Raw genomic sequence first — 21,177 nt, forward strand, 5'->3', positions numbered from 1 at the left:
ATTATATTTAAAAAACATATCTGAGTAACTGTTAAACAAATCAACATTTATTATTTTTGAAAATAATAAAAATCTGTCTTTAAAAAACAAATCTGAGTAACTGTTAAACACAATTTCATGATAGTTTCCCACAACACTCCCATTACTTTAAAACAGTTTTTCATTTACGCCTCTTTTTAATATATCTCAACTTTCTGTGCATTGATTTTATTCTTCTTACAGGAAAAAATTAACAAATACAGAAATGACTCTACATTTTCATAATATTTCCCAAATTACAAGCAACTCAATGCAATGGAATGATTTAAAAGTAAGAGTTGTTCGACCGTGGCAAGTGCCGGATAAATTCAAACCTGAAATACCCTAATCAATGAATATGATTTTACAAGATGCAAAGGTTTGTATTGTTTTCTTTTCCTTTTAAGTTTACTGTTTTCATTGATTTTTTAACGTTTTGAATTAATTTAATCATAATAATTTTCATTGTTAATTTAGGGTGATCGTATACATGCGTCGATTGGCAAGCACGATATAAAATTTTTTTGAAACAAGATACAAGAACTCGAGTTATATCGCATGAACTACTTTGTAGTTACATCAAATTCAAAAAAATTTAAGACTACTACACACAAACACAGGTTGATTTTTATCAAAATGACTTTTGTTGAGAAAATTGTTGATCCGCCATTTGATATGGATATATTTAATTTACGTCCATTTGACCAACTGACAATTCAACATAATATTAATGACACAGAACTTTTTGGTAATTACTCTTTCAACTCACTTAACAATTTATTAAGAATATGTTTTTTCAGGTTTACTAACTATTATATTTATAGATGTCGTTGGACAGGTTGTCACATATGAATCAGTTCAGACCTGCCATCAAGAAAACAACAATAGTGTCTTTATAAATATTGTATTGAAAGATGAAAAATAAGTTCTTTTTCATTTCACAGTACAAATTGCAAAAAAAAGAAAACATTCGAAAATAAAACATCATTTACGCACTAATTGCATAATATATTGTACAGGAGGAATAGGCTTTCAACAACTTTATGGGGGAACTTGTGGATCAAATTCAACCTCATTTGATTGCACCTACCGATGAACCTTTGATTGTGGTTCTTCAATTAATGAAGGCTCAAAAATTTAGAGGTATAACTAATTAAAACTGTACTGAAAATTATATTTATCAAAAAGAACTATTATTATTCAAATTATAAAATATTATTTCTACAGATGTTTATTCTGTTCGTAGTTGTTGGTATCAAATTAAGTTATGGATAAATCCATCTCTACCACAATCTATTGCGTTTAAATCCAGGTTTGTCACCACCTATTTTAAAAAACATTGATCAATTAAATTTCTTATATATTATATAAATTAAATTATAATATTTTTTACTCAGATTAAATGCAGCATGCGATTCTAACTATGAACGACTTAGTCAGACAGGTTCTCAATATAGTTATTCTGTCACTGATGAGTTATCCAAAGGAATTGTACCTTTTAAATATATCAGTGATCTAAGCCAATGCATTGAAGTGAGTTGAATAAATTTTTAAGTTCATACCGACTTTACACGATTTATTAGAATAATTATTAACAAAACTGTTTTTCATAAATTGGAAGCTACCTATTGGATTGCTGCAAAATTTGTATGTTTGGATCTTGAACATGGATGGTTATATTTGGCTTGCAACAAGTGTCTCATAAAGGTTGAATCTGATGAAAACTCATATTTTTGCTCAAAATGTAATGCAGAAGCACAAGTTGTTCACAGTTTCTTACAATCCTATATCAAATTATTTATCTAACAAATAAAATCTTTTATAAAGATAAAAAACTGAATTACAGGTATATGCTACAAGTTCATGTAATGAATGGAACTGGTCTTATAAGTTTACTGCTTTGGAACCGCGAGGTTGTGCAACTTATAGGAAAATCAGCAAAAGAATCAAAGGAAGGATTAATTTCCGATGATGAATGTTCATATCCAAGTGAGTTGGATGATATTATTGAGAGAAAGCTCATGTTTAAGGAATCAAATATAACAAAACATGATGAAGTCTACAAAGTTGTTAAGTTTGTTGATGATGATGTTCTTTTCAAGGAATACAGTCATCCTTCACTAATATACACTGTAAGTGTTACTAATAAAAAAATCTTATACAGTTGACATAATTTATACAGAAATCATAAAACAAACTTTATTGATGACTTTATTGTATGTATTAGGATCCCTTTTTGAAGGTGCACAAAACTATGGAGGAGATGAGCTTTTCGAGGTAATTATAAGTTACATTTATGAGTCTATCATCCTAATTCTTTTATACAAATATTATAAATTTGAGTTGAAACAATTACATACCTTTTATAATGAATTTGTGTAACTTCATCATATAATTGCATCCTGTTAATTATGTCCTCTGCAATATTAACATTTAAACAATTTAATAAAATCATAATTACTAAAATTGTTGTTTTATCTTTAACATAATATATTAGAAAGAAATTTAAGAAAATTTTTTTGTTAAATGTATACTCATATTATTATTCTTAAAATTTTACTTTACACAACTTTACACTGTGCAATTTTTACAGACTTTCATCAAGAACAATCTCTCGGGTTGTGGATCATCCCTCACAGAAGTCAGTGTCAGTGTTGATATGACAGAAAAACAAACTTTCAAGAGAAGTAAATCTATGGGGAAATTACCTATGCAGGAATTTGATGATAAGTGTAATGACAAACAAGTCAACAGCAAGCTTCGCAAAGTGAATAAAAAGGAAAAAAAAAATATGATGTGGGAACTACATGGTCGACTATATTAACTTTTCTTCAAGTTTAGTTTCAGTTTATTTTTTTCATACTATAACGTAGGTTTTATGTACTGTTTACAATCAGTTATGAACAACTATATTAGATGTTTGAACAAAGTAATGAAAAGTATGTTTTTATATATAGATAGATGGTGTATGTATTCACAATAAAAATGAGAGTGAGATTGATAAATAATATGAAAAATTTGAAAAATGCGGTACTATCTGTTTAAGTATAAGATAATACATGTACCTGCAAATTACAAATAAGCTCCTTGCATTAAATATCATGAAGACTTGGCCACAGTTCCTTAAATAGGACAACTGTTTGTGCTTGTGCTGCATATTTCTAGCCATCCATTTACGTTGACTGTTTCAGTTTGAAAAAGTATAATTACATACCATTACTTGCCTCCTCTGGTATCTGTTCATATGCAAGCAAATAAAACTTAAAAAGATTAGAATTATGAAATAACAAGGACAAAGGAGAGCAACACTAATAGACAATTATAGGCTTTAAGCTTCCCACGAGTGAAATCTCACTGCGAACACTGCTAAAATTATAATGTCATGATGTGGATATCAAATGATGGTATGATCAATTTGGTCATGTATTACTAAGGAACTAACCCATTTAGTTCCGTTCTAAAATAGTATTATTAATGACTTTGTTCTATAACTAGGCCACCTTGCATGCACCTCTATTAATTTCATAGGATATCTGCTATCTCCCACCAAATACGGAGACCATTTAACTCTATCCACCAAGGTGCTCGTGATGAATATGTACTTCCATAATAATGATAACTTCTCTACAAAAATTGAACATAAATATTTTAACTATTGAAACTATTAAAGCTTTGGTTAGTATTTGAAATGTTATAGTTGCAAAAAGTGCTTCAAATATTAAAAAAATATGGTACTATATGTTAAGTATAAGATAAAACACCCACCTGCGGATTACAAATAACAAATAAGCTCCTTGCATTGAATATCATGAACACTTCGAGACAGTTCCTTAAATAGAACAACTGTTTGTGATGCTGCTGCAAATTCTAGCCATCCATTTACGCTGACTGTTCCAGTTTGAAAAAATATAATTACACACCATTACGTAGGATAATATAGTGCAAATCCAATATATACACAAATAAAAATGCAGACAATGTGACACGTTTGCATTTTTAGGGGAAGGTGCTATAGGTGCAAGGTCAACAAGCTAAGTGTCTCATTTAATTCAACCAACTCACATACCTTGATAAGCTCTCTACCAGGAGCCATTTCTCTATTTGATATAATTGTAGAATCTACTGCATAAATAATCAAGACTTGCCCAATATAATGAGGCAAATTACATCTCATTCATCAAGGATTAGATGTATCCATAGCCTTTTCGTAGTTACCAAAATTCCTGAACAAGTTAATTATGAAATACAAGATGCCTAATATAGCCATTGAAAAAATGAGTAACATTTGTGAGAGATAAGACAGTTGTTGACTGAAGTATCATAGTCCATAAATCAGAAAGTCATCTATCCCAGTGTGGAAACGAAAAGTCTAAAACCTTTTGACTCTAATCACAAATGGCAGCAGTGTAAAACATAGTAGTATGTTTATCCCATCAGTTTTTCTTCTATACTATTTTTAAATCAACGCGTAAAATTTCATCAGCGTGGAGCCTGCAGTACAAAAAAATAGGCCATCCATTCCCAAAAACATAGATTGGATAACATCTTTACAAAAGGTACTCCTTGCATTGAAACAATTTATTTTTTATATTCAAAGAAACATTCTTCATTTAGAAAATATAAAAAATAAGTGAAAACACTACCTAACAAGCTTGCAAAAGCCAAAGATGGCAGCCGCTGAGAATGAGCTGGTATACATTTGCTATATCAGGATGAATAATCGTAAAAAAGGAAGGGCAATTCCTATCATCAGTTGGCACTCCAGCTGAATTGAATCATAAAAATAATTACATCAGCATGCTAAAGAGAAAATAAGTCGATTTAATTACAATCTGAAACTAACTGAAGTCATTTCTTACCGCCATCAACAACATCTTCTCCTTGTTCAATAGCCTGTTAAACTGGTACTAAATATGAATCATGAATCTTCCTCAAACTAAATTGAAGAAAATATGAAGTAGAATAAACTACGTATCAAAAAACTCATAACAACGCATTTAGCTAAAGCAAAGAATTTTGAAAAGCATTCACGAGCCTCAAACTGAATTTGGATAAATATAGACTAAGAAAACACTACACGAATTGAGGAAGCTGTAGTAAATAGTTTAGCCAAAAAAACTACTAACTAAACTTTTTGATATTTGCATCCCCGCAGCAGTAGCTGATCAAAAATCACAGAAAAAAGTGTACTTTGCAGCAATGCACATAGCAAACAACTTTTAAAAATAAAAAGAAAAAGAACCGTTTCTCTCCTTTGCAGATCTGCTTCCCAGGTTGCTAACTATTTTTGCTTTTGATTAGGCCCCTAAAACATAATTCAGAAGAACAGATTCAGAACACAAAATGCTTTTTAATAAACTGCAGCAACAACATTCACATACATTAAATACGACATCAGATATTAAAGTGAAATTTATGAAGTCTTGGAGATGCAGATATCTGTCCACATACATTTATGTCTGTTTAAAACTCAATAAATATAGAAAATTTATTTCGATCGTTACAGTTAATTGATAAGCTATATCAGTCATCATTCTTTCGGAAAACACATTTAATGAAGCTTTAGAGGCACTCATTGCGAAAATTATAAAACTATTTATAATAAATCACTTAACAAACAAAATTCATTTAAAACCGTAAGGATGATTTTAATGCTTTTGAGTAATCCCATTACACATGTGTTGTTGTTGTGCCCAGTTCAACAAGCCCTAATTAAATTGGCAAGTCAACAACCAGACTCAAATCGATACAACAACAAAGTTGTAGAAATAATAAAAAAGACTGATTATTAAATATCAAGATTCAGTAGATGAAAAAATTAAACAAGATGACAGGCTGTTGAATTTGCTTGCTAACTGAACCAGAGCTCGGTGTGACAGCTCATTGCAAATTTTGCTGCACATTGATGACGCAATTCACTTATTGAATATGCGCTTCGTAGAAATTAATTAAAAAAAATAAACATAACATATGCACACAAATTCAGATAAATCAAGTAGAATCTTGCAAGGGATAATACAAAACTTACTTCAGTTTCGATGAAATATACTGTATGTCTTTGTGTCTGAAAACATTAGGACCTGTATGTCATTAAATAAAACTTGATGTAACTGTTGATAAATTAAAAGAATAGTTAAATAATTAAAAAATTAAAATTTGAATATACTCAACTGCATTCAACTGCTATTATTTTTCAGTATTACATATCCTTCTTAAAAAATACAGCAAAAAACTCACTTTATCATGGAAGATCAAAAGAAACTTGCAAGAAAAAACAGAATATGCTTAAGGAAGAATAAAAAATGAGGAAAATATTCTTCAGATAACAATGGCATGAACTTTATTCCTTTGTATTTTTTCATACATTTTACATTGCTTCTTCAAAACTTCTCTGATACGTATATTCTTTTACCGTACTATTAGATACTTTCTCAATTTTGAAAAAAATATAAAGTTTAATATACATAATATTTGAATGTAAAGACACATTTATGTTTTCATGTTTTCAAAGTATTTATACTTCATACATAAATCAACAGAAATGTAAAGGCGTATTTATTCATAAAAATTACAGATTTAATACATTTACATGAAAATATATGTATCAAACACTTTGCTTCATAACGACATTATATAGGATTGATATGTCAACTACAACATTCAATGTTAATTTGTATATGACAGATTTCGTGACCAATTTATCTTCAACTACAAAGCATTCTAAGGGTAAAGGATTGTTGGTGGATGAGAATACTTATTCAACTTATTTAAATAGGTAATATGGTGATATATCAGGTATTTCATTAAAAGAACACAATAATAAGTCAATCTTTTACATATAACATCATCATTTAATTCGAATATTCATGTATGAAGGTCATTTGCTCTCAAACCAACAAACTCATGATGAATATGTAGATGAAGATATGTTTGAAGGTATATAGAATGGTACCCAACAGCAATTCATATCGTTATACTGTATTAATTAATTTAATACAATAGATTATATATTTATTATTTTATTTTCATTATTTGTAGTGGATGTAAACGAAGATTGGACAACTAACAATGAAGGTCAGTATATTTCTTATTATATTTACATATATAAGGCTAGAATATTGCTTATGATTACTGAATTTATATTTATTAAATTACGGCAATATTAGATTATTGGGACATAGGAGATCCTACTTGTGAATGTGAATACTGCGGAGCTTACTTCTAGTACGAAGAAAGAATTGAGAAGAAGTATAAAAATAAAAGCCAGTATTTACTTTGTGTTGTGGTAATGGAAAGATTAAACTGTCAAATTCAAAAGAACCTCCTTCTGCGCTAAAGGAATTATTGCTTGGATCAGGTACATATATTCATTTATAATTTAAATACAGCAACATCATAACATATTCATGTATTAATTTTAACAAACTCAAATTTTATGCAGGAAAAAACAGCAACTATTTCAAAGAGAATATTTGAACTTATAATTCCTTGTTTACTTTTACATCAATGGGAGGAAAAGTCGATACATCTATCAACCAAACAAAAGTACCAAGAACATTCAAATTCTCTGGGAAGAATTATCATAAAATAGGAAGCTTATTGCTTATTGAGGGATTTGTTCCAAAATTTGCACAATTATATATTTATGATACGAAAAATGAGGTGAACAATAGAATACATGCTATCAGGTAAGTTATTGCTTAGTAAAATATTTAACTATATTTTAAAAATAATCACAATTTTACTGTACTTTGATAAAAAAAATTTTCCCAATCATGATGAAAGCAACAAAAAATACATTCTGAAATCGTCAATGATGTGAAGAAAATTCTAGATGAACACAATGCACTAGCTAAGTCTTTTAGAATGGTTAGAGATAGATTTCAAGAAAATCAAAATTCAAATTTGCGTCTTAGATTGATAGGCAAAAGGGGCTTTGATGGAAGAAGATACAACTTGCCATCAGTTTCAAAAGTAGTTGCATTGGTTGTTGGTGATTTTGAACCAACAAGGTTTGACAGAGATATCATTATTGAAACTCAATCTGGACAACTTCAAAGGATAAATGAATTGAATGCATCATATTTGGGTTTGCATTATCCACTACTTTTACCATATGGTAAAGATGGATACAGAGAAGATATTTCTTCAAATGTTTGTGAAGAATCAACACGCGGAAGAAAATGTATCAGCTATCGCGAATACTTCTCATACAAAATTCAAGAAAGGAAGCATGAAGTTCCCATAATTGTATCATCTAAAAGATTATTTCAGCAATTCTTGGTTGATGGATTTACAATGATGAAATCTTTTAGATTGAATTATATTAGGCTTAATCAAAAAAAGTTGAGATTTCACTTTTATAAAGGGTTAGAAGAAGTTGTTTTAACAAAAGACACTGAACCATCTTCTCAAGGACAAAGAGTTATATTGTCTTCCTCATTCACTGGAGGAACACGTTACATGTTGCAAAATTATCAGGATGCTATGGCAATTTGTAAATGGGCTGGATACCCTGATCTCTTCATCTACAATCCAAAATAGCCAGAGGTAACTAGATTTGTTAAGTGTCGGGGATTGTCTCCAGAAGATCGATCAGATATTTTAACAAGGATTTTCAAAGTCAAATTGAATTAGTTGATACAAGATTTGTGAGACAATAAAGTTTTTGGAGAAGTAAAAACAGGTATAAACTTTATGTTGTATCTCAATAATTACATTAACTTTTTTTATTATTAGTAAGTTATTATTTTAATTATCAACATAAAAATATAAATATTTATCTAATATATCATTTTATCCGGTGATTTATACGATTGAATTTCAAAAGCGGGGATTGCCTCATGCACATATCCTACTGTTTCTCCATAAAAAATATTCAAATGATGCCGATATTGATGAAATTATTTCAGCTGAATTGCCTGATAAATTAGTTGATGTTACAAATTTCATGATGCACGAACCATGTGGTTCTATAATGAAATCTTCTCCTTGCATGCAAAATGGCAAATGTACAAAGCATTTTCCAAAAAAGTTTGTTGAATCTACTTCGATTGATGAAGAAGGATATCCAATCTATAAAAGAAGGGATGATGGTAGATCTACTACTAGAGAAGGTATTGATTTGGATAACAGATATGTTGTACCACACAATAGATTTCTATTATTGAAATATGGTGCATATATTAATGTTGAATGGTGCAATCAATCAAGGTCCATTAAATGCTTATTTAAGTATGTTAATAAAGGACATGATCGTGTCACGGTTGCATTTTCACAAAGTGAGAATATTGATGACTCAAGAATTGTTGATGAAATAAATATGTATTGTAATTGTCGATACATATCACCATGTGAAGTAGCTTGGAGAATTTTTAATTTCCCAATCCATCATAGAGAACTACCTGTAGAAAGGTTATCTTTTCATCTAGATGGCAATCAAAATATCATTTTTACAGATGATGATCCGATTGATACAGTGGTCAACGGAAAAAAATCAATGTTTTTAAAGTGGTTTGAGGCTAATAAAGAATTTCCTGAAGCAAGACAGCTAAAGTATGCAGAATTCCCTCTAAAGTATGTATGGAAGCAAGAATCAAAAAAATGAAAAAAAAGAAAAACTTCTACCTTTTCCATTGGCAGAATTTTCTTTGTTCCACCAGGATCCGGTGAGCAATATTACCTTAGATTATTGTTGAATGTAATTAAAGGTCCAACATCTTATGAGGATCTTAGAAACACCAACAACTATGTTCACAAGACTTTCAGAGATGCGTGTTATGCTTTAGGTTTATTAGACGATGGCAAAGAATATGTGGATGCGATAGTAGAGGCAAGTAATTGGGGAATGCCATCATATTTACGACAGTTATTTGCTATGCTACTTTTATCGAATTCAATGTCACGTCCTGAGATTGTTTGGCGAGCAACATGGCATTTACTATCAGAAGATATTCTTCCTGAAGAAAGAAGAGTTTTAGATAACCCAGATACTTATATAATGCTTTTAGTTTTTAAAATACTCATATAAAGAATATTTTATTTCATTAACTTAGATTTAATTACATATGATAACACATACTTATGCATTATTTAATTATGATTTCATCGATCACATCTTTCATTGACTATTTTTAACCACAATTTATCTTTACTGTACTTAATTTTAACATGTTTTTCTGTTTTCGCAGAAGCTAACCTGACTGATGATGATTTGAAAAATCGTTGCTTGCAAAAAATAGAAAATTTTTTATAAGGTTGTGGAAAGGGTTTTCTTGATTTTCCAACAATGGAGATGTCTATTTATAATGATGAAGAAAATTGACAACAACAACAGATTTATATGTGATGAAATGCGTTACAATAGGCATGCTTTAGCATTGGAACATCAATAATTGATTGAGAAATTGGCAAATGAGCAAAAGTCAGTGTATAAAAAGATAATAGCATCCGTGAATGAAAATAAAGGTGGATTTTTTATACGGATTTGATCTAACAGAAAAAACTTTTATTTGGAAGATTTTGTCTACTTTCATAAGATCTAAAGGAGATATTGTGCTAACAGTTGCATCTAGAGGAATTGCATCACTTTTGTTACCAAGTAGAAGAACAGCCTATTCAAGATTTGTAATTCCACTAAATATAACTGAAGACTCAACATGTAGTATCCAGCAAGGTACTCCTTTAGCGAATTTAATTATCAAGACAAAGTTGATTATCTGGGATGAGGCACCAATGATGCATAGATATTATTTTGAAGCTCTTGATAAAATATTAAGAGATATTCTTAGCTTCAAAGATTCATCAAATTCGCAAAGACCATTTGGTGGTAAAACTATTGTTTTGGGAAGAGACTTCAGACAAATATTACCTGTCATCCCAAAAGGTACTAGGCAAGATATTGTTAATGCAACTCTCAATTCTTCATATTTATGGCCTCACTGTCAACTATTGAGACTAACAAAGAATATGAGATTACAAGGTAATGAGATAGGTACACATCTGGATGAATTGAGAGATTTTTTGAATTGGATTTTGGCTGTTGGTGATGGTAGGATTGGAAGTTTATTTGATAGAATAGAAAAAGTTCCCATACCAAATGATAAAAGGGACAACCCGGTTCATACCTACTCCGTAGGTGTCGGGGTGGGGGGACCACTCCAGGCCTGACCTACGCGCCCTCACCCCAGCTTCGCTGGAATAAAAGAGTCTATTAATCCAATATCAGCTATTGTGGAAAGTACGTATCCAGATTTCATCAATCGTTGCAATGATCTAGGATACCTACAACAAAGAGCCATTTTTGCTCCAACTCTTGATATGGTGGAATCAATCAATCAATATATGATTTTCCTCAATCATAATCCTGAAAATGAGTTCTGATAAAATTTGCAGCTCTGATCATACTTATTCAGCTTTGGACCATATACATACACCAGAATTTTTGAATACTATTAAATATTTCGGAGTTCCAAATCATGCTATCACTTTAAAGGTTGGGATTCCAGTGATGTTATTGAGAAATATTGATCAGTCAGCGGGATTGTGTAATGGAACAAGGTTGATTGTTACTAAACTTGAAAATAAGGTAATTGAAGCCAAAGTTTTATCTGGACAGATGGTTGGACAGAAAGTGTTTATTCCAAGAATGACTTTAACACCATCTGATGCAAGAATTCCATTTAAGTTTCAAAAAAGACAGTTTTCAATTACTGTGTCTTTTGTCATGACAATTAATAAAAGTCAAGGACAATCTCTATCTCATGTGGGATTATTTTTGAAAAAGCCAGTATTTACACATGGACAACTGTATGTAGCTCTTTCCAGAGTGACAAGTAGAAAGGGATTAAAAATATTGGTTTATGATGAAGATGGGCAGATAACAAATGAAGCTACAAATGTAGTGTATAAAGAATTTTTTCAAAATTTGGTCTGATACTCAGTGTATTTTGGAGATATATATACAATTGTTGATTTTAATGTGGTTAATTCAGAATATGAAAAAGATCTCTGCATATTAATGCACTGCAGCACCCCAACTGACGGAGGATGGTTGAGAATGTAATAAAATCTTTATCATCTCATTACTTACACTTTATATATGTTCATTTAATGTTATTCATTTTGATTATAATCTTTTTTTCAATGAAACATTACAGGAGAAAAATATTGGATCCAATATGTGTCATCAATGCAAGAGAACGACCAAGGATCGGTTGTTAGGTTCATCAAGTGTAAAACAATTTGTTTTTCTGTTTCTTAAATTACCTGATGGTAATGTAAAATTTGAATAACTGTATTGATGTTTGTATTTTTTATGTAACTTTGTCCGACAACTATCAGTATAAATTGATGACATTTCACATTCCTGAAACAGAAAATATCAACTTTGTCATCCATCTTAACCATTTACATGGATATTATCAGTAAATTGAACCAAAAATAAGAAAAAAAATTCAGATAGGAGGTATATTTTTCATTTTGTTCTGCTAGATCATTATAATGAATTACAAAACAGTATTAAGATGAACAAAAAACTCTTTTGTAAAATTTTTACAAAGACTGGCAACAGTATTACCAACCTCGGATGGTCATCTTCTGATTGCCTCCAAAAGTTCTTTATACCTCTGAACGTCATCATCAACCTGGAAAGATTATTCCAGTTGAATATCAATAAAAACAGACAGAGCTTTAAGAAAGCTGAAAATTGAATCTTAACCACAATAAAGAATACAAATATTGCAAGAAATTTACTAATGGGTTATTACTTTTATTAATGTCCAACTAAATATATTAATGTACAGTTGGCCTTCCAAACATTAACAACTGTGTCACAACTCTCAGGCATGGCCATGTGTATATTGCACAACAGGTAAACAAAACAAAACATCAATACAAACAAAAGAGATTAGGTTTGAAAAACAAAATGAGCCTAAATAGTTCACAAAAGTTGTCATTTTAAACATGCTGTCAAGTACTAACTAGAGTCTAGACAAATATCAATAAGATGTATGAAAAATAACTCACCATGCATTCTATTTCACCAACATAAATTATGCCATCCTTGGTTACTTCTGCATACACAAATAAGTCACAAGCAAGATACTAACATTTTTCAGTAATAGGATTCTTTTTGACCTTTTCTTAATCATGTAGGATTATTAAGACTATTAGAAAAACTAACAAAATAACTGGATAGATCTACCCAAAACACTGACCATTGCTCTTTACATACAGGTGCTTTAGTATAGCTTATTCGATATCTCTGTAACCATGATTCAAACAAGCCGTTCTGCCACAAATAAGGTGTTATTGGTCAACTTAAAGGGACAACAAACTGTGTAAGCTATATTAAATAAAATCTGGTCTAAAGTTTCTGCACGTGCACAAGCTAAAGATCAAGATAAAATACTAACTTTTGTCATGTTGAACATCGTGTAGGAAGTTGCAACCTCATATACACGAATTGGGGTGAATCAAAAACCTTAGCCAACTTAAACATTAAGAAGAAAAAAAGTTTGGACAGCGATTTGTATTCCTATTAAGAATCGTACATCCCTGTTGTTTTCTTTAATATCATGTACTCACCAAAATTATCATGATTGGTGATCAGACAACGCCCCTCGCTGTCAACTTTAAGAAGTTTATCTCTAGAAAAGCACGCGAGCCCTTTTACTATATAAGGGCAGAAAAACTCATTGCAACTCTCTGTTAAATAAATCTTAATTTGGGAATTGATAATGTATGGTATTACAGACCTTAGGATCTCATTCGTTTAAGCTTAAATCAGATGAACAGAAGTACAGCAAAGGCCAATGAGTACACATCTGAAATAGAAGACATTCATTACCTGAAAACAAACGATCTGACAACAATCAACAACATGAAAAATACATCAAGATATGATCACAAAAAATTTGATCGATCAACCTAATAAGTAAACAACAACATACAGATGTAACAGATTCCACGACTGTTTTCTGCAGATGTAACAACACACTCACTATACTTCCATAAATCATGTCTTAAGAGGGTAGAGTGTATGCATACCTTACCTCTACCTTATTGGGTATGAGAAGCTATTTCTGAAAGACTTTCAACTCAAATAACCAATCTTTTATACCAAAAAATAGCACATTCAGAAATGAGCACTTTTCAAAAATAAAAACTAGAAGATCAACCATACACAACAAGAAATGAACTTCATTAGCAAACTAAACAAACATTTAATCAAGATTTTGAATTTCTAACAACCCAATGCAAAAAACATGATAAGCAAAAACACATCACGGAGAACTTCTAGCCATTCATCTACGGTGACTGTTCCATTCAGGCGTGAACGGATAAGGTTCATTAGAAGAATTAAATAGTTTCCTACTCTAACTGCTGGTCCACAACTCCCTAACATTGACATATGAGTTATGTATCTGAGTAGCAAAGGAAAAGCTACTCAGAGAAAGTATTCTACTTTCACAATTGTATGAGATGTACATTGAAAGAACTCAGGGTAATATGCCACTTTAAAAATAGTACTTGATATCAATTTCCACAGTCCCCAATTCTCTTACAGAACATTAAAAAGATTATATTGATTGCTTTGGGTTGCACCTGTTTTACTTTGTCCGCCTTTATTTCCTCCTTTTAAGGGAGTATAAGGGGTTAAATACTTAGCAATACTGTAGTTCTACATTAAAAATCATGGACAATACACCAATAAAAAGGGGAGTGTACAGAAGCATGTTTGTTTTAGTATTTCGTAACAAATGCTCAATATTTCATACTAAATAAACTACAAAGCAAATCATAGTTCTCAACACTTCAATGAATTCCTCATTGCTAGATATTGCCGGAGAAAACTAGGTGATTTTTTAGAAAGTTGATGAGACAGAAATTTCTAGGTGGTTTTTAGGAAAGTAGATGATAGAGAAATTTCTAGATTCAGCATGTAGAGTAGTTTACTTTCGTTTTGCTTTATTTGTACTTTACTTACTATTGCACCAATTTGTTATCCAATCAACTTTTTGACAATCGTTCCTTTTTCTATAAAATTTTCACTTCTTTATTAAATATTATCAATAATAATTGTGAACTATTTTTTTTTACAAAAAATCCATAATTAAGAAAAGATATGAGAACATTTAATATTTATATTTTAATATAATTTATTTATTTTTTTTGTGTCTATAAATCATTACATTAGATGTTAAATTAAAATTTTAGCGTTATTGCTACTAAATATACTTTTTTGTTTTAAACCTACTTTTAAAGTAATTAATATAATACTAAATAAATACAACATTATAAACATTCTTAAAAAGGGACCAATATATTTTAATTACTTAACTCTTTTTAAAATGTTTGAATACTAGCAAATATTGAATTAATAAAATTTTAAAATCATATAGTAACATTTTATATTATAATTAGCACTTATTTATTTAGTATGATTTTAAAATCTTATATTATAATTGATATCTCAAATTATTATATACACATTTTAATGTCACCAACGCATTCCGCAGATACCTACACTAAAAGCAAACTTAAAACGCAAAATCATTAATATTAACTTTAAATTGTAAAATTTTAATGGAGAAAACTAGGTGAAAATTGGAGAGAAGATGAACTTTCTAGAGTCAAAATGTAGGTAGCTCTTTACTTCCCTTTTTTCGATTTGTACTTTACTTCTATTGGATCACTCCTTTATCCAATCCTATTTTTGGCCACATAGTATATATTTCCTACTATTAATTCAAATAGATTTTGCAAATTGTACTTCCTATTTTTTAAGTCCACATTTTTCTAAAAATTATGAGTATTTTTACAATTTATAGTCTAATATAATTTATTTATTTATTTATGATTATAAGTTATTTCATTAGGGTTCAAATTAATTTTTTGATTATTAAATATTTTTTATTTTTAAATTATTTTAAAAATTAATATAATACAAGATAAATACTACATTATAAGTAAATTTAAAAAATAATGAAATAAGGTAGTATACTTGACAAATTGTTTAATAATATATAATTTGTGTTCAGTTCTATTTAGAATAATAACTATTAAATGTTTGAGTGTATGAATCTTTGAATTTTTTTAAAAAAACTATTACAATAATAGTTAAATGACCTATATCTTTTCATTTCAGTTATTTTATCCTTTTAAAAATAATTTAATAATAATAAATATTGAACTAATAAATATTTTATAGCATATAACATTTTATAGTATAAATAGCACTTATTTAATTTAATATGATTTTATAATCTTATATTAATCAACATCTTAGATTAGTATTGATATATTTTAAGATTACGCGCGGGTCCGTTAACTAGCTATATCTAATCACAGAAGCAAAAACTGTCACATGTCAGCACCACAAAAATCATCATTTATCATTAAAAAAAATTAAAAATAAATATTAAAATAATATTTTCAAGTATTTATCATTAGACATTAAAAATTAAATATTAATATAAAAACAATTTAAAAAATGCAAAAGTCACACAAACTGTATACTAAACTTCCTCCTACGTTTTAAAAAAACTTCAAAAAATTATTTCTCTTTTAGTTTATTTCAGTTTTAATTTAAGAGTACAAAAATAGATGTTAATTCACTGAAAAACTTCCTGCAATTTTGTTTTGAATTTGAATTTTAAACTTTTAATTTAACCTATGTTTTGACAGTTATGTTTAGTTCCGAAAATATATTTTGACAAATATGACATTTTACAGTGATAACTCACAACTTGGGTCTCACTTGTTCCTTTTACTTCTCAATTAATAGTTTCAGGAAAAAAAACAATATAGATTTCTGATTGCAAAGAAAAAAAAAAAAAAAAAACTTACCGCAAATTACATCAGATTTACTTCACAACATACAAATTGTCTTGGGAACGTCTAGAGTTTAGAAGTTCTTCATGATTTTATTTCTTTTTTTAATTTTTTGATTTGTGAATATTGTTGTTTGTAGGTTAACGTTTTAAAAATGTAGTAAAAAGATTGGTCTAGTAGTTAATTTGAGGGCCACTTAATTATGATAAATCTGAGTCGAGTATAGGAGGTCACATTTTAATTACATTATGATATACATTTTAAGTTATACGCATGACGGTAATTATAATTATCAGTAAATGACAGTTCCACGTAATTTTAAGTTATATATAAGGTATAAGTTTTAAAATTTTAAATACAAAGAGTTTATTCCAAACTAAATCACATCATTGGTGGTGTTTAGTAGAATGAAGTTATAATCCCTAGTAGCATATATGAAATTGTAGAGTATATTCAGATGATTAAGAAGCCATATCTGGAAAAAAATCAACAAAATACTCATAAATAAGGAAGTAGGAATTCACATCCTTTAATTAAAAGGGCAAACACAGACACTATCCCAAAATAGCAGCAGTAAATAATTCAGGATTTAAACAATAAAATTCGAGTGAGTTTTAAAATGTATCTCCATCTTATTCTTGCGATGTATATAAAACTGATAGGAAACGATTGGATTCTGCCAAACACGCAAATCAATTTTGTTGATCAATCAATGTTCAAAAAGATGTGACCTCCTTTCTGTAAAAGAAAAGGCCAGAAGGTCCATCATTTGGCAACAAAGAAAGATTCACCAAGCTCTTAGCACCTTCTCCTGCAGTTAAGCTTCCAGTATTTTCGTTTACGTCTGTTTTGCATTAGCCAGGACATAAAGAGTTTATTCGAAAATTCGGATAGTTGGTAGCTAAAACTCTTGTGTAGGCAATTAAGGATGCTTTTGATGTTATTTTCCACAATATGGGTACGTAGAATCTGTATAACAGAACAACAACTTCAACTCGAGTTCAAGTATGAACAAGAACACAATGAAGTATTAAATACCCTCAACACAAGATCAAAAAGACCTTTCCAAGAGGTGTATTTATTTTTCAGAAAATAAAGATGAAACAGAAATGATTAAGGCCAAGTAGTTCGAATTCACGGATTTTCCTTAAGGAATAATTCCCCTCACTGTACTCGAGGTTATGGAATCTTCCTCCCAGGATAAAATGACCTTCAATCCGACTATAGCGGTACCTCAAATAGGCGGATTCTTAGAACACACTCACGGTTTGAATGATCACACTTAGAGTATTTTTAAGACAAGAAGAATGTTTTGTAATCTGAAAATTTCTATGTTTTCTATCTCTAACCTGGGGATGAAAATCAGGTTATTTATAGCCAAATGATGCCTCTTTAGAAAGGAGGCAATGGTTCACTCCAAAGGTTCTACCTTTGCTGTAAATTCATGTCTGTTCATCAAAGATTCCATCCTTTCATGAACAATCATATCTTTCCATGAATCAGTGTGTCTTTTGCTGAATGGTTGCATCTGTTTATTCAACCAGTGCATCAGTTCAATAACAGAAACCAGTGCACCAGTTCTGAAGCAATGCAATATTTCCGAAGTAGTGCAACTGTTCTGCGTCACTGTTCACGTAAAATAGTAGCATCGCGTCACTGCATGTAAATGGAAGATTAAAACTCAGAAATATTTCCTGCGTTTTTCATCATTGTTCAGATTTTGTCAAATAAAATTTGTTCAAAAAGAAAAATCTCATCGATCGATCCAAATCCGAAGCCGAGTCGAGCGAGCGACGACGACGGCGCGAGGCATCTCTATTTCCTTGCCTCACTTACCATGTGGAATAAGTGTTTCTCATTATAAACACTCTCAAGTTCTCTTCTTCCACTAATGTGGGAGAAAGAGTAAACTTGCCAAAATTGGTACACTTTCCATTTTTGGTGTTAACTCAATTTTTCTCTTCCACTTGATTTCTCCATTTTTCATTCAACAAACTTTCATTACTATGAACCCAACAATCCCCCACATGAATGGGGAATGGCTATTTTTTGTAAAACTTTTACGGACAAGTATGTGATCATAAAGCAAAGACTGATTGCATCTGGATAAGTGGGTTTCCCTTTGAACTTTCCGTAGTGAACATGCATCGGATGTACTCGGTCAATCGATAGATTTGATATCTTTGAACCATCAAGCTTTAATGTACACCTAGACAACACATGTCACACAACCAGCCTTTTACCGTTTATGGTTCTTACAGTTTTATTCTTTTCAGTCATGAACACGTCTCGGTTTTCATGAGAGCTTAGAGAATAGGCCTTTACTAACATTCTCTTTGAAGCAGCTTCCACTTCGCCCATATATAGGTGATTTCTAAACGTTCAATCCTATAGATTAATAAACAGATGCGAAGTTAAATTTTTTGGACTTAAAGTGACGGATGCGAAGTTAAACTCTCGCACCTTAAGCCGATGTCCACCGTCTTCAAGTAAAATTGTTCAGAGTTAAAGTGACGGAGGCGAAGTTAAACTCTCGCACCTTAAGCCGATATACACCGTCTTCAAGTAAAATTGTTCGGACCTAAAGTAACGGAGACGAAGTTAAACTCTCGCACCTTAAGCCGGTCAATTGTTGTATATTGCTATTTGTTTCAGTCCTACAAAAAAAATACCTCAATATTATTCTTGAAGCTCGAAAAAGAGGCGTCTCTAAAGAATTTTACAAGTTGATGCTTTGCATGGAAAAAATATGTGACGTATTTATAGGAACAAAAGGGCGGTGTACATTATCTAATCTATATCTATAATATATTAAAACTATGAAGGGCCTTAGAAATATTGTTTGAACTTTTTACCCTTCATTAAAAGTTTATACTTTAGACAAAATCGTCTTTTCACTTATTTTTAATATTTAAAAATTAAAAATTAATTAAATACTTATATTAAAACCTTTCCTTATTAAACTACAGGACTCAAATAGAAACCGTGACATTATAGGATACTCAGCTTAACTCAATTTCTATATATTCTCCACTTTGTCTTTCTTTCTCTCTATTCAATTAATCAATTAGTAATTGATTTACTTCGTCTCAATTAAACTCCAGTATAATTTTGCCTTAAATTCAATTTTGAAGAATTTTCTAATTTTTCATGTGAACTAGGATACTAAACAGTTGCTATATAAAGAATTTTCATGCTTTGTTATAGCTTATTGATTTTTTTAAAAGTTTATTTATATTTTCTAACGTGATTTATTTATGCCTTATAGTTTGTAATGATTTGTTTTGTTGCACGTACTCTTTTTCTATGTTAATTCTTATGGTATATATTGAGTTCAATTTATTATTAAGTATTCTGTTCTTAAGTCATTACATCGACAAAATTTTATCAAATTTCTTATTTTTTATTCTTGATCATGTTTTCATCTAATTATTTCTTAAACTTAATATAGCAGCTATTCTTTTTAGTTGGAGTATGACAAAACATTGGTTGAAGTTCGATGTGAGGTTATAATTCACTGCTTAGGTTTTTTCTTGCTATGGATGTTATACGTATTTTAGTTATTGTGTTTTGTGTGTCTTCTTTGCAGTTATGGCGTTTGAACTTTGATTATTTGAGCCATTAATCAAGGGTCTTTACTGAAACCAACTTCTCTACCAGAGCTACTTTGTGAAAATATATGTGAAAGTTCTAATTGCAAGTTGTACCTAATAGTTTGGAATTTCAAATCACTTAAAATTTCGTTATATGTGTGTGTATTAGAAAGATTGTGATATATATTAAACGTGTATTCGTGTTTACATGCAGAGGATTTGAAAGAGAAACTAGAAAGAGATGACAAATCTATTTCTAACGATGGAAAGAAGGTATGTGAATTACTTAAATCGACTACATTACTATTAGTTATACCTGAACTTATTTTTTAATTCTAGAATGAGTATGTTATTATCGGGGCTTTGGTAGATATATCGGTGCACGAAATTACTGATCCTGATCAAGCAAAAGGTCAAGTTCACCTTTGAACTTATTTTAGACTAAGTTTTTAAATTACATGAACGATGATGGAGAGTTTATAGTTTCTTAAAAGATGTCCTAATTCCTTATATCTATACTTTGTGTCTATTGCTCTCAATTTTGATGTTGTTTGTCTTACTTTGTAGTCAAATTATGTGTAGGCAAAAATAAATAAAGCTAATATATTTTCTTGATCTGCGATATTATTCTTTTATTCACTCATTAAAATTTTATGTTGTTTTTTTCGAGTTCTAATGTCTTCCTTTGTTTTTAGTTATTTAGATTAGTAAGCCTTTTTATTATTATTAT

The 21,177-nt window shown here is 30.0% G+C and overlaps 1 long non-coding RNA gene across 2 annotated transcripts; it reads right to left on the bottom strand.

Moving 5' to 3' along the window:
• Positions 1-2,222: 2,222 nt before the first annotated feature.
• On the bottom strand, positions 2,223-14,937 carry LOC124886401. 2 transcript variants are annotated; one of them, XR_007043540.1, is made up of 9 exons: positions 13,236-14,937; positions 13,045-13,091; positions 12,600-12,662; positions 6,047-6,098; positions 4,878-5,323; positions 4,662-4,783; positions 3,784-3,906; positions 3,084-3,254; positions 2,223-2,436 (listed from the first exon to the last, which is right to left on the bottom strand). It is a non-coding gene; the product is annotated as an uncharacterized LOC124886401 (long non-coding RNA). The 2 variants fall into 2 exon arrangements; XR_007043539.1 differs by having other exon boundaries at positions 13,045-14,937.
• Positions 14,938-21,177: the final 6,240 nt, after the last annotated feature.

The sequence above is a fragment of the Capsicum annuum genome, chromosome 8 (assembly GCF_002878395.1).
Source record: "Capsicum annuum cultivar UCD-10X-F1 chromosome 8, UCD10Xv1.1, whole genome shotgun sequence".
NCBI lineage: Eukaryota > Viridiplantae > Streptophyta > Magnoliopsida > Solanales > Solanaceae > Capsicum > Capsicum annuum.